Here is a 15,021-nt window from a genome sequence, read left to right as displayed (position 1 = left end):
TTGTTGGATTAAAACTGCTTACCTGTAATGAAAAGAAACACCTATTAGTTATGTTGTTAACGAAAATGAAGAAAATTAGGAAATAATAATATAAAAATCAGGAAAGTTTATAACCGTCTGCTTACAGACTATATCATACTTTAGTATAACATGAGGGAATGATTGAGAAAAAGAAGTAATCTTAATCTATAAAGTAAGAAAAATCAAAATTAAATTTCAACCACTTCCTGATAGTTAAAATTTATTTTAGAAAATGGAAAATATCTAGTCATGATTAATACAACTTTTGTAAAATTCCATATATAAAACGTAAATCTACATTAAGAAAACTGTATATACATTATTTTCCATTTCCATGACTCACTGAAACGACAACCGAGTTTTTCCAGCTCGAAAAACTTGGATAATCCAGGACGAATGAACAACGGTGATGACTCATCGAATTTTTTCCCTCCCTTTACTAGTGCCATGGGAAAAATAAATGCAGAAGTGTGTGTGTTCCCTTATGATAAAAGGGCGTAATAATGAGTTTGAAACGTTAAGGAAAAAGGGAAATACCGAATACCTACACTTCTACAATAATACTCTAAAATGGAACCGTAATAATCTATGGAACTAATATAGAGGGTGTCAAAAAACAGTGTATCTAACTTTAGTGGATGATTCTAGAAATAAAAACAAAACAAAAAGTTTCTATGAACATAAGCCCTAAATTATTTTCTGAAGAACTACGTAAAAAATATTATTTTTATTTAACCTTTCGAGGCCCGCAACTTCTTCGGGAATTTTTTTTGACACCCTGTATACCGGGCGCGTCTCGAAAGTGGTTTCTATAACTGTTTTATTTTTTCAGATAAAATAACGAGACTTGGTACGTTAGTATATGATATAAATTAGGATTAATTGACGTATTCAATTGTTTTTGGTCACTTCCTGTTTCACCGGAAATGACTACAACTTTAAATTTTTAAATGGCACCCTCGGTATATTTCTGCTTTATTCGATAGAAAATGGCACTCTGAATAGAATAACATATAATATGTCAACTTTTGACATTTTCGCATATGGTTTATTTTAAATTGTAACATGCGGTTGTAACGAAAATTTGACTAGAAATACCAAGTGTGTGGTATCAAATTATTCGTAAAAAAATGTTTTTTTCCCAAATATGCTAATGAGCCACCCTTGTTCCGTTTGAAAGAATTGAGATGTGATTAAAAATACGATTTGGGCACCTTTTAATCGGCCAGAACAAGACACGAAAACCATTAGACGGTTAAATCTATTTTTCCAAGACACATTGATTAAAAATCCTCGGTATTTTTTACTTAAACACTTACTTAAACACCCTCGGTATTTTTTTACTTTATTCGATGGAAAATGACATTCTGAATAGAATGAATATGTCAACTTTTGACATTCTCGCTTCATAAAAAGTTGTATTTTAAATTTCAATCTAGAGTGCCATGGCTATGTTAAAAACACTAATTCTTAATAAAGGAGCCTTGGAAAAATAGATTGGATCGTTTAATGTTTTAGTGTCTTGTCCTGACCAGTTAGAAAATATTCAAATCATATTTTTAATCATATCTCAATTTTTTCAAATGGAACGAAGGTGGCTCATTAGCATATTTGGAAAAAGCATTTTTTTTGTTGGTATTTCGAGTAAAATTTTCGTTACGAGCCGCAAGTTATAATTTCAAATAAACCATATGGGAAAATGTCAAAAGTTGACATGTGATATGTCATTCTATTCAGAGTGTTATTTTCTATAATAAGGAATAAAGCTTTGAATAAGAAGACTAAGGAAGGAGCATATCAAAAATCTTAGGTACACCGCGATGGGCCTCAAATATGGCCGACTTAAATTCCGGTTTATCAGTGTCGTTCTAATTTTATTTAAAAAATGTAAAACTATGATGTAGGGTAGACGTGGGGTAGACTCAATAATTTGTTGTTTTATTTTACGTTGTGAATAAATGTTGGTAGTTATTAAAATTGTTATAAAATATATAATTCTAATAAAAATAGATAAGTTATAATAAGTATTTATTAACACAAACATCCGATACGCTACTGAAGCATGTAAGTCAAATTAACGTATCTAAATTCTTTGACATCTAATCTTTGACAAGCAATAAATAAAAGCTAAAAATGCAAGAAAAATATATAATTTAGTTAATTTAAGTGAATTTCATAAATGATCGGTTTACTACACGTATGTATATTATATAGTCACTTACTAGCGAAAAGTTGTTCCATTATTTCACTCAATTTTTGCCGAGAGCTACCGCACGCTACACAACCAACTATTTTAGAGTCTTTTTCGATAAATCGCGATAGTGTCAGTGTTAATTTAAGTTCTGCCACAATTTCCATCTAGATTTACTACCTTTATACAACTATCAGTAGTAGAATAAATAATAAATAACATAAAATAAGCTCCGTAAAGACTGACAAATCCACAAAATTTCAAATCAAATTCAAATGTGTCAAATGAATCGTCAAACAGAACTGTCAAGGATCCCCACCCTAGAGAGCTTTTATGGTGGCTTTTCCGCCCACCATGCATGAATACATGGATAGCATTATGCTCATTCCTTAGTTTCTTATTCAAAGGAATAAAGTAAAAAAATACCGAGGGTGTTAAAAATCAAAAATTGTAGTCATTTCCGGTGAAACAGGAAGTGGCCAAAAACAATTGAATACGTCAATCAATCCTAATTTATGCCATATACTAACATACCAAATCTCGTTTAGTTATCTGAAAAAATAAAAAAGTTATAGGGGGTGAGCCAATTTTGAGACGCACCCGGTATTTCAAACTATAATAATTATATATTGTAATTTTTCTTTAATAATTCTGGATAATCTAAGACATAAATTTTGTAGTAACAATATATGCACTATAGTTCAACAATATTAAAAAGAAGAATTTGCTCATCACTAATAAATATGAATCAGATGGGGATGGGATTCCCCCATTAACAATTAACAATTATTGAATGACATCAAACATCAAACAATAGTCATGATAATTTAACAATCTTCTAAAGTATCAAAAAAAAGTAAATTCTTTTGACTCAAGAAATTAAGTATTCTGCTTGAAGACATATGGTTATTAAGGTATTGTATTATTTTTAACAACTTTTTGTGTTTGTATGGTACCTTCCGTTCGAGCGACATGCCACCTACCGAAAATCAAATTGAAGTTTTTGCACGTAGATTGCGAAGTACAAAAGACGAAAATACGCCAAGACGGTCACCGAACTGCATTTAAAGAAGCGATGCATCTTTTGGGAGCCTTCCGTGATAAGACTTGCAATTCGAGTATCTCGTATGGCCGTTTATTTTTCGTTGGTTGTATTTTCATTGAAAAGCACCACTGAATTTTAATGGCCCAAATTTATATAGAAAGAACTCTCACCAAAAGCACTTCACACAATAATATACATCCTGTCTTAATAAATATCACATTTGGTATTTAATTTAAACGGTAGATGATTTCATATTAGCTCTTTGTATGAATATAAAAGTATACATAAAAGAACTCAGAGAATTAAATGAAGACTTGAAGTAAATATTGTTCTAAGTGACAAACAATCGGTTTGTCATGTTTTATTTGTAAAATGTCCCAAGTTCCCATAACCAACAAGGTATACAGGGTGGTCCGAACTGTATTCCGGAAACTTCGGCAGCATATTCTGCAAATAAAAATAAGTAAAAAAGTTCGTATAAATGTATGTCCTAAATTGCTTAGTTGTCAGGGTGTAGAAGTTTCATTTTTATTTCGATTTTTTCGAAGCAATTTATGAAATAAAGTCAATATTTGGATGAAAATTGGTGTCCGGAAGTTTTTTCGCATGAGAAATTTGATTTTGATGTCAATATGACTCCTATTTGTAGGGGTGTTTTAACTGTTTCGAAGAGTAATAACTTTTCGTCCGTACCTGTAAAAATTATTGAGTGAAAAAATATACATTTTCGTAATTTTTTACGTATAAAAAATGTCTCTTGCTAAAAATCGCTAGGAGCAACCATTCTCAAGATATTTAGAATGGAAATAGTCAATACACATGTCATTATTGACAAAAAATAAACGAATGATACATTTGAGAACTTTTCATTTTTTTAAATTAATCATATGTTTTTCTTCGAAAAAATGATGATAAAGCAGTTTCTGTTGAACTTTTGACACAAAATCATGTCAAATTTATGGGATCAGTCTAAAAACTATTTAGTCAACATGTGTAATACATGTCAACGATGACAGGTATTGATAATTTCGATTCCAAATATCTCGAGAACCATTACAACTCGTAGCTATTGTACCAAGAGACCTTTTTTACGTAAAAAACGTCGTAAATGTATATTTTCTTTACTCAGTAGTTTTATACAGGTACGGACGAAAACTTATTACTCTTCAAACCAGTTAAAAAATATGTAGGTGGCGCCCTCTACAAGTAGGCGTCATATTGACATTAAAATCAAATTTCTCATGGCAGAAAAATCCCAGATAACAATTTTCATCCAAATATAGACGTTATTTCATAAATTTTTAACTTCTACACCCTGTATCTCCGAAACTAAGCATTTTAGGACAACATTTATACGAACTTTTTGACTTATATTTATCTGCAGAATATGCTGCGAAAGTTTCCGAAATACAATTCGGACCACCCTGTATAAAGCTCTAAGTGCCACGGCTATTAAATTGTATTGAAAAAAATCTCAACACACATATTCAATAACGAACACAAAGTTTGTAAAAGATTATTAAAATATCAAAACAAAATCGTAATGGAATTATGTTCAGCATATTTCATGAAAAAATTAATATGTGCAGACAAGATCCACGACGGATGACATTCAAATAATGACAGAAAATACAATTATTTATCTATGAATTAAAATGACAGACAACTGTCACTGTCATGTATCCTTTCGTTGAACTAACTTTATATTAAGTCATATGGCGTACCAGAGGAAAATCTCAAATAGGAAACTTGATATGGAGCTTTATCGGAAAACTGGAAACCCTGTACAGGACAAGCATATACCTTATGATCTAAAAAAATGGCGTCCAGTTGGCTTCCAAATGAACATCGATGACAGTTCCCATATGATAGCGATACAGCGATCTTCATTTCATAGCCATTGCTGATTGCGCCGCCGCCTTTTTTTGAGTCATACGGTATTACAATAATAAGATTTATTTCAATATCAGTGATGATTTTATTTGAATAGTTAAATGTGATTTTTGAAGTTAAAAGTAAACATCTGAATATGGCAGTCAAAATTATTGTTTCAATAGATATGCTATACATATATATCTAATCAATATTAATCATTATTACGTATCTACTCAGAAAATATTTCCATCAGTTTTTTAGATAAAATAAATAGATATTTTGATTTTTAAGTGTTTGTTTCTAAGTTGTATTATGTAATTTTTTTTTGTTGAACAACCTTCCGTAACTGAATTTAGATTTTTCTCAATCAAAATTTTATCTGAAATGCTAATATATTGTTAACCTCACATTCCGTATAATCCTTGTATAATCAAGTGTGCTGTATATAATAAAAGATAAACATTATTTAATTTTTTATGAGAAATTACATTAGATTTCGTTTACATTACATTTTTAACTGTCAAAGTCAAACCCCCCTTGATCATAAAAAAATTGATTTTGATCAAAACATTTGGCCAAGTTAGCTTAGAAATAACGATAGATATTTTTTTATTAAACTTTTTACTTTTTTTGATAGAAAATGACATTCTGAATAGAATGACATATCATATGTCAACAACATATTTTGACAATTTCAATTAAGAAAAATAACATTTTAAATTTCAATTTAAAGTGCTATATGGCTGTGTTAAAACCATTAATTTTTAATCAAAGAGCTTTGAAAAAAAGATTTGTTCCCATGTTTTTTAGGATATATTCCTTGCCGTTTAAAAGATGCTCAAATCATATTTTTAATCATAACTCAGTTTTTTCAAATGGAACGAGGGTAGCTCATTTAGCATATTTGGAAAAAAAAGCATTTTCTTACGAGTAATTTGGTACCACATACTTATACTTAGTATTTCGAGTCAAACTGTCGTTACATTTGCGGCCGTGGCATTCTAGATTGAAATTTAAAATACTATTTTTTCTAAGTGAAAACGTCAAAAGTTGACATATCATAAGTATGTCATTCTATACAGAATGCCATTTTCTATCAAATAAAAAATACTGACGGTACCGTTTAAAAATCGAAGTTGTAGTAATTTCGGGTAAAACAAGAAGTAAACGAAACTAATTCAATACGTCAATCAATCCTCATTGATGTCATCACCATACAATTTTATATATGTATGAAATGACCGTCATTTCTAAAATAACTTTAAGCGCGTTTTTTTTTGATCGCACAAATATTACCTTCAATATAAAAAATAATCGGCTAGTTAAAAAGCCCTTGGTGAAGATTAATAAAAATCTCCTATTATTAAAAACCGTCTGCCAAACTATTTTAATTAAATTGGCCCAACTTCATATACCTACAAATGTTTAATTTAAAATGGCTCCCCCCTCCTAAGCCATCGGCCAACAATTCGCCCTGCTTAATAAACATGAGACCTGACATACGGTTACGCCATGGACGATTTAATCCCGACCATTAACAACGCGCGTCAGTTTTCCAACATTAAATCCAGATTTATCTTGCCCGCCGCCTTATCCCCACGGAAAACGCAAAATGGGAGCGTCAATTTTCCAAATCTAATTAGAACAAAGGCTAAAATGGCCGAAGGCACAGTGAATCTTCATCGTTATCTCCCTGTTATGTTGCCAACGCTGGAATTAGCTTTATTTTTCGAACTATAACACCAAAAATCTGTATTTTTTTTTGGTAACAATTAGAAGTCATAATAAAAGTTAAATACTATCCTTATACCAAGCTTTATAGTGTTTTTGAAACATTCAATAGTGTATGATAGTCTTGTATAAGAATATAGGTATAAACAAGGGTGATGGTTAGCTGGTCCCTACCTGCAGGCTACTCAGCAATAGTTGATAGTTTTGATGCCACTATCTTTATACTAAAAGCTATATTATTCTTTGCTTTTGACTGATCGCTTGTTTGCTAAAGATATTCGCCCAGTCATGGCTGGAAAATATTTGTATAGTCATCAACGCTCTTATTGTCATAGTGAACCAAAAACATCAGCAGGAATACACAGTGAATGATAGTTATTCATCGGTCAATGCAATTATTGCATTTAGATTTAATTTTAAACTATAAATTATTTACAGCATCAATCGATAGTTGAAATTATCAAAAATTAGTTGAAGGTGCTCTGCATTCGATCGTAGGTACAATTGAAAAATCCCTCAGGGATAAGAAAAACATATTAGTGGCTTTCTTAGATATAGAGGGTGCTTTCAATAATGTAGAATAGATTCCTAGAGGTGGCTCCCTCGGCCTGATCCACTACGACCTTCTCAGATCTGTTGTGGTCCTCTTCTGATCCTTCAATAATATAACGACAGAGGCGATCGAAAAACCATGGAGGAACTAAAGGTAGTTAAAAACGAGTTAACCATTGACTGGGCGTTATAAATGCTAGAGAACAGGACTATGCGATCACCAGAAAGCGCGCAACAAGAGGCACGCTACAAGGAAGGATATTATCACCTCTGATGTGGGTGATTGTAATGAACCCGATCCTGACCTCACTGACAATGAAGGGAATTATGATAAAGGCATATGCAGACGACGTGGTAATACTGATGATTGGCAAAGACTTGCAGACGATCAGTAACATCATGGAATCTGTTCTGAAGAAGCTAACGGAATGGGCAAAAAGGAATGGTTTCAGCATTAGCCCAGACAAAACCGAACTCATTCTGTTTACAAGAAAATACAAGATTCCCAAGTTCACGCTACCAAAGCGGGAAGGAAAGACACTTCTACTTGCTAAGAAAAAAAATATTTAGGAATTACCCTGGGCTCGAAGCTTTCCTGGAAAAGGAACGCTGAGGAATGAATGATAAGAGGAATAAATGCATTCTATGCATGTAAGAAAATGTTTGGAAGATGGGGTCTGCAACCGTACATTATACACTGGATGTACACTACTGTAGTTAGAGCATCATCACTTATGGAACATAATAGTGGGAATACATGAACTATAAGTTTTATAATAAGTTCTATAATAAAATGGTGAGATCAGGAAAAACTTAACACCAGTATTAATAAAAAAGATATACAGGGTTGTTCACCACATACAACGCGGAGTAATGTAGCTAAACTCTTAGATTTTTGCAAATTGTAAGTTTTGGGTTCGATGAAGGACTATTAGAGGTACAATTTAAAAATAATTTTACATGATACAGAGTGTCCCAAATGAGTAAAAAATATCTAAGTTGTATTTTTTTAAAGAAAGAAACTGTGACTCTAACAATTCATCAATAAAGCTTAAGTGGAGTGTGTTTTTGGTGCTATGCCTCATCTTTGTTGTGTTCCTGGTGGAAAGGATAGTTATACTAGGCAGCCTAAAGTGTCCGGAAGAGCAAGAAAAGTGGGTACGAGTTATAAATCAAGAGAATTCTATTGAAAATATCTTTAGTAAATTTAAAAATAATATTCTCTCATGATGGTATTAATGAAAACTGGACAATTATGTTTATTTTATTCATATTGTGGAATCTCCACTCAAGTGTTGTTGGTTCAGCTTCGATAGATTCAAACACGTAGGTAGGTATTATGATCTAGGGAAAAATAAAGAATAAGTATATTAAAGATCATGAAAAGATTATTATTTTGAGTTCAAATTTTAAAAGATTTTTGTAAAGACAAGACTGATACAGTTTAAAAGAAGAATGTGTTTTTGTTTGATAATATATAATGTATGTCAAGCATAACATATATTTGTGCAGTAATTTTTAATGAATAGAGTTGATTATTTATAATACAAATTAATATCAAATATTTAAGTGATGGCTGAATACAATATGAATAAAATAACAATAAAATTGATATATTTGCATAATACAAAAATTAAGTTTTAAGAATAAAGGTGTTACTAAAAATACTAAGAAATTAATATTTCTTTTGTTTTAATTGGTCTAATGTTATTTACATTTTATGTAAGAATTATACCGTATCATCGAAAAAATCGGCGTCTAGTTGGCTTGGAAATGAACATCGATGATAGCTCCCTAAATAACTGTACACATAAAAAATAATTAACTAGAATTTTACAATCTTGGGAAAATTTGATATTCTTTTGAACCTTGTTTCTAAATATTCTAAATTTTTGATTTTCTTGGGGATTTAGGTTCGGGAAAAACGATGATTAAGTTTTCATTTGGTGTTTCATTATTTTTATTTGGTTTAAAAAACGTTTCGGCTAACATTATAGCCTTCTATCAGTGTTGTGTCATATGAAAAATAGTGTCGAATATAATCCAAAAAATTACATATAAAATATTCACACCACGCACATAATGTTTACTGCGTACTCCATAGTCAATGTAGATAATTTTAGTGTTAAGAATAATAATTTTAAAAATATGTGGTCATCTTTTGATAAGTTTATATTAGTTTATTAATTGCAGTAAACATTATGAGGTGTGAATTATATTGTATATGTAATTGGATTATATTCGACACTATTTTTCTCTGGCAGACACAACACTGATGAAGGCTATAGTTAGCCGAAACGTTTTCTTAAACCAAATAAAAATAATGAAAACCCAAATGAAAAACTTAAATGAGCGTTTTCCCGAACCTAAAAATCCCAAGAAAATAAAAAGTTTTAGAATAATTTTATATAAAATGCCAGCGATCTTCATTTCATTAGCCATCGCTGACGCTTTTTTTTTAGATAATATTGTATTATTTGTAAATATAATTTTTCGAACATTGATACTTGCAAAATATACATATAAATTTTGTGAATGCATATAATAATACATCACTATTAGTAGATATTGAATGTTTTTGTTAAATTAGATCGATTTTCAAACCCCAAAATTTAAAATATATTACATTTTTACCATTATCTTGTATGTACCTATACATTACTTGTACATTGTAAAACATTTGCTGCATTTGTATGGTTCATAGTTTATTTGCAAAAGTATTTATTACTATAAATAGGTATATATGTTGTAGTTATTAACTGTATATTATGTATATTTCATGTAAACTATATCATTTTTAAAATACAAACCAAAAATCTGAGGAATAATTATGTTTTCCATGTATTCTACAAAATATTTATTAATCCGTTATATCTAACTAGCGTGACGTCATAAATCTCGCCCGTAGGCTGATCTTTTAACTTAGATTAAGAATAAAAATAGATAGAGCAAGTCATTCATAAATTCACAAAATCGAGGTGCCTACATCGTTTTATCGGTGAGTGCCCCCACTACCATAGTTTATGTACAGCGGGGTAAAGAGGAAAGTGGTAGGGGGAGTTTACAGCGGGAAGAGCATCAAACAGAATTTAACCTTGAGATTCATTGATGATAGTAAAAGTAAAAGCCAGAGATATAGAAGTAGGTGGTTAGAGGCAAAGATAAAATATTTTTTAATAATAAATTTTAAAAATATGTTCATGCAATAAAACTAATAAATTATTATAAATACATAATAGTATATGCTATAAAATATTTAACAAACACTATAAAAAATTTATTTATTAAATATTCAATAATTAAAAGTTAGATATAATTAAAAGATATTATACGTATTGTATATAGTATAGTGATTGATAATTGATAAACTAAAATGTTAATGGATCTATTATATAAGATGTCTTGTTATTTAGATAGTATTAATTACAAAACAAAAATAGATGCATGTGAATAACTATTTTTTATATTAAATATCAGTAGATATTATTTACAATAATAATATAATTAATATAATATATAATTAAAAAGCACAAAATTCATCTTTTCCTACCTATACCATATATTCGGTAATTTTAAGTGGAAATATTAGCACAAAAACTAAAAAAAAACAATGTTCTGTATTTTTCAAATTCATATTAGTAAGAGAGTAATATTTTGACCAAACGAATTCTCAGTGTAAGGATATTTACATACCATATAATTTTACATTAATTAGGTATTAATCATAACACGATATTAATAAAAAACACAAGTGTTGTATTTTAATAATATATTTAGGGACTGAGTAAAAAATATAATATATGTATAATATTCTTACATTTACAGGTTCATATTAAATAAAATATTGTAACCTGAAAAATATATATTTTGTTAAAATGCCACTGTAAGGATCCAAGCAGAAACTAATTTCTCATTGGCTTTTTACTTGTCGACATATGTATTTGCATAACAGATAACATAGTTATAGCAAATAGTCTAAAAAAAAAACGGCGTCAGGCGGCTGAGGAATGACGATTGATATTCAATTTAGCGAAGTCAATCTTAAACTACACCATTTAAAAAATCATATTTACTTAATGTAAAAAATAAAATACAACCTTAGAGCGCCTTTAAAAAGTCAGTATGAGCTAAGAAAATGACTTCTAGGGCTTGACCTCACTGGAAATTATCATATTTTCATTTCCCCAGTCGTCTTTGAAGCCGTTTTTTCTCGATCGTATGGTTTCCTAACTTATTCAATCAATCAATCATTTATTTATTTCCATAAAACAATGTACAATTGTATAGGAATAGTCAATACCTTTAAAGCTAACACAAATATATAATACAAAATATAAAACAAACACAACAGATCATAATAAAAAAATTATCATATACGTAGGCCTCATATTATAATTTGCAGGTATTCCTCCACACTATAAAAGTTCATTCCGGAACAAATCATTTTTTAAGTAAAGTCTAGAATATGCGATTCTAATCACTATCATAATTTGTCTCTCAACAAAAGTAATTCTGTAGCTCTGCCTAGGGTTCACATCTCTCACTATTTTGCATAGTAGCATTACGTCAATTTTAAACATGATGTAAAGGGACCAATTTCATATGCACTATGTAATTAAAGTAACGACTTCCACACCATGAATATCTTCACTTCCTAAACAAAATATAAACATGAAGTTGGTGAATATAAATATCTACATTGAGTATACATTGTGAGCAAAATAAAATTGACGATCAATGACATTCACCACATAAATTTACATTTTATAAAATTACATAAATCTTGCTTTCAAAGCCAACCCTAACGCTGTTTTTTTTTCGATGGTGAGATCTTATACAACTATAGTGTAATTTTAGTAAAATAATATTAATATAATATATATATATATATATATATATATATATACAAATCTATATACATATAGGGTAACACCTCTCATAGGACGCGAAGGCTCCAAGGAAAATGAAAGTGAATTTGTATGACTTGATTGATTTCTAAACCCTCCATTTGTTCTTTCAATACAAACTTCCATCAACAAAAATCCTTGAAACCTTCATATCATATGAAAGGCACCACCCTGTACACTTTGAATCTGTGTATACATATTAGTATATAGTAATATTTTATATTAAAAAATTAAACTGTAAATATATATGTACTTACATATTGTGACGGTATCCTAACAAGATCATAGTTCTTATCTTGTTATATGCAGGATCCTGATATCTTAATGTTAATTTCCTAGATGATGTTGAAACAACTGAAAGACCACAAATCGCGACATAAATGGCTGTGAAAATCATCAGATTTTAAATATTTTCTTCAATTCCTTATAAAAAAATCAGCTGTTCTTGAGTTCTCTTTTGCTCGACTTTTTAATATTATGCTATGAATAAATCCTAACAGAGAAAACCATTTAATTTTTTCTCTCACTATCTTTTAGAAATCTGAAATAAAAATATTTATCTTAGTAATAGAAACGTAAATAGGCATTATTTTACAAATGTAAACATACCAATTATAATTTATGTAAACATACAAATTATTTGTATTCATAATTAAATACAAATATACGATTTTAAATCGGACAATATTGTAACAAAATATAAACATTACTTCTTATAATATACACAATATATTATATTCACAAAATTATATTATAAAACAAATAAACAAATTTTAACAAATATGGTAAATATTTTAGGTAAATAAAACGATATGTTGTATTACCACAGAACAGTACTTACTTTTGAAATGACGATGTTTAAATTCTTTTATTCTCACACATTTTGCCAGTGTAGACCCATTTTAAATGCTAATTTTGGTCTTTTATATAAAATGAAACAATTATACATTAATAGTTTATTAATAGTTAAGAAATATGGAAAAATAAAAGCACGGAAAACAGCTGATCATGCCAATCAGCTGTTTATCGACAGTATTGACACTGTTGACCGCGTCCAATTCCCCTACTATAGAAAATACTGTTTGACCAGCGGATCTGTAGCTACGGAAGGAATGCGAGAAAAAAAAATCGATATTGCCACGTTTATCTATAAAATTGCAAAATTGCCAGACATGAACTATAAATTTAATATATTTTTATTATATATAATGTGTTTAGCATATATTCTGATGTATATTACTAACGAATTTTAACGTAGTTCATATTGTTCGATATGTTTTATTTAATAACTTATTTCTTTCATTCTGTATAATCTGTCTATTATGAAAGTTGAAGATTTTCAACGATATCATTGGCAAACCGGCATCGCCGCGCATGGCCGCCTATTCATCGAACATGATTGGCGAGTACGTCACAGGATTTGTTACACACGCGGTTGCCATGGCTTTTTACGCCTTTCCTATTCGCTTGCTTTATCCCCAACTTCACGGTCTCTTCTGAAAAGAGTAGGAATATTGAATACTATTGAAATATCCAGTGGCGGTGTCATTTTTTTGATCATTATTACTTTATTTCATTATTTTATACCGGTTATCCTAAACTTTATTCCTATATTTTTAGTATATTTGATAGTTAAGTTGTGTTTTTATTGTTTGTTGTCTTGTTATAATGTTTTCGTTCGTAGTTTTTAATTATTAATATCAAGTTTGATCGTATATTTGTGTTTTAAAACGAATAAATTTGTTAAGGGTAAGACGCTACATAGTCAGACAAGAGAAATAATAGCTAATTTATATAGGTAAGTTAATAATAACGTGGATGAAATCTCATTTGGTTTATTTCCTTGTGTTCATAATAGGGTTTGCGATGAAGAAGCTACAGAGAGTTCGCTTGAGTTGCCGCTTAAACGTAAACTTGAGCGGATATTTCTTTATACCGGAGTTAGCGTATTGGCTATAAAAAAATTCACACAGAAGATAAAAAAAAAGGCTGAAAACTAACCCCGATAAAATGATATCCTCTCTGGAAAGAAACGACCACGTGAGACTGCTGTCGAAAAGCTCAACGACTTTTTCGAAGTGGTCAGGAATTTGATAAATAGATTTTTATCTCGAATTCAAACTCGTCCCCACAATTAGAAAGCTTTTTGCAAAAATTGCAGGAAGAATCGAATTTTCCTTTTTGCAGGGAAACGCTTAGGGGGTTATTAAAATCAAATGAATTTTTTTTGGCGTAAATGTTAAAATAACAGATAAATATTAATGGAGCGGCCCATTATATTGCAGAGAGAGATATAAATATATATACGCGAAATTCGAAAATATAGCCAAGTATTATCTATTTGATGTAACATATGGGTAGACAATGACCTAACCTTTAAAAACTGCTGGCGAGCGATACCATATCTGGTGTAATAGGCAATATCAGATCTACTGATGAGTAAAATTATGTTTTGTTTGCGCTTCCAAAGTTAACTATTTTCAAGATTTTTTTTTTTGCTGGAAATAGTTATATTTAAAATTATGTATTATAGAAAAATATAGTTAGTACAGATATATAAATAAATATACCTCAAGACTCAGTCTTGATCATCTGCTGATGGCAGACGTGGTTAGCGAACGTGCGCGTCCAGTGTGTGTAAAATTAAAAGTGTTTTGGTGTATTGTACTGATTTAGTGTTTTATTTTGCTGTGTAACAC

At 29.9% G+C, this 15,021-nt stretch overlaps 1 protein-coding gene and 1 long non-coding RNA gene across 2 annotated transcripts in view; both read right to left on the bottom strand.

Annotated features, from left to right (window-relative positions):
- The window catches only part of LOC115875541 (ecdysone-inducible protein E75), a 324,280-nt gene that overhangs the window by 278,929 nt on the left and 30,330 nt on the right, over nucleotides 1–15,021 (bottom strand). The gene's annotated exons all lie outside the window — the stretch shown is intronic.
- On the bottom strand, nucleotides 11,876–13,394 carry LOC115875543. The gene is made up of 3 exons (XR_004049019.1): nucleotides 13,164–13,394; nucleotides 12,580–12,863; nucleotides 11,876–12,069 (listed from the first exon to the last, which is right to left on the bottom strand). It is a non-coding gene; the product is annotated as an uncharacterized LOC115875543 (long non-coding RNA).

Source organism: Sitophilus oryzae, unplaced genomic scaffold (genome assembly GCF_002938485.1).
Source record: "Sitophilus oryzae breed Bouriz unplaced genomic scaffold, Soryzae_2.0 scaffold_1389_pilon_pilon, whole genome shotgun sequence".
Lineage (NCBI taxonomy): Eukaryota > Metazoa > Arthropoda > Insecta > Coleoptera > Curculionidae > Sitophilus > Sitophilus oryzae.
Note: the sequence above shows the minus strand (reverse complement) of the source record. Positions and strands in the feature narration are given on the sequence as shown.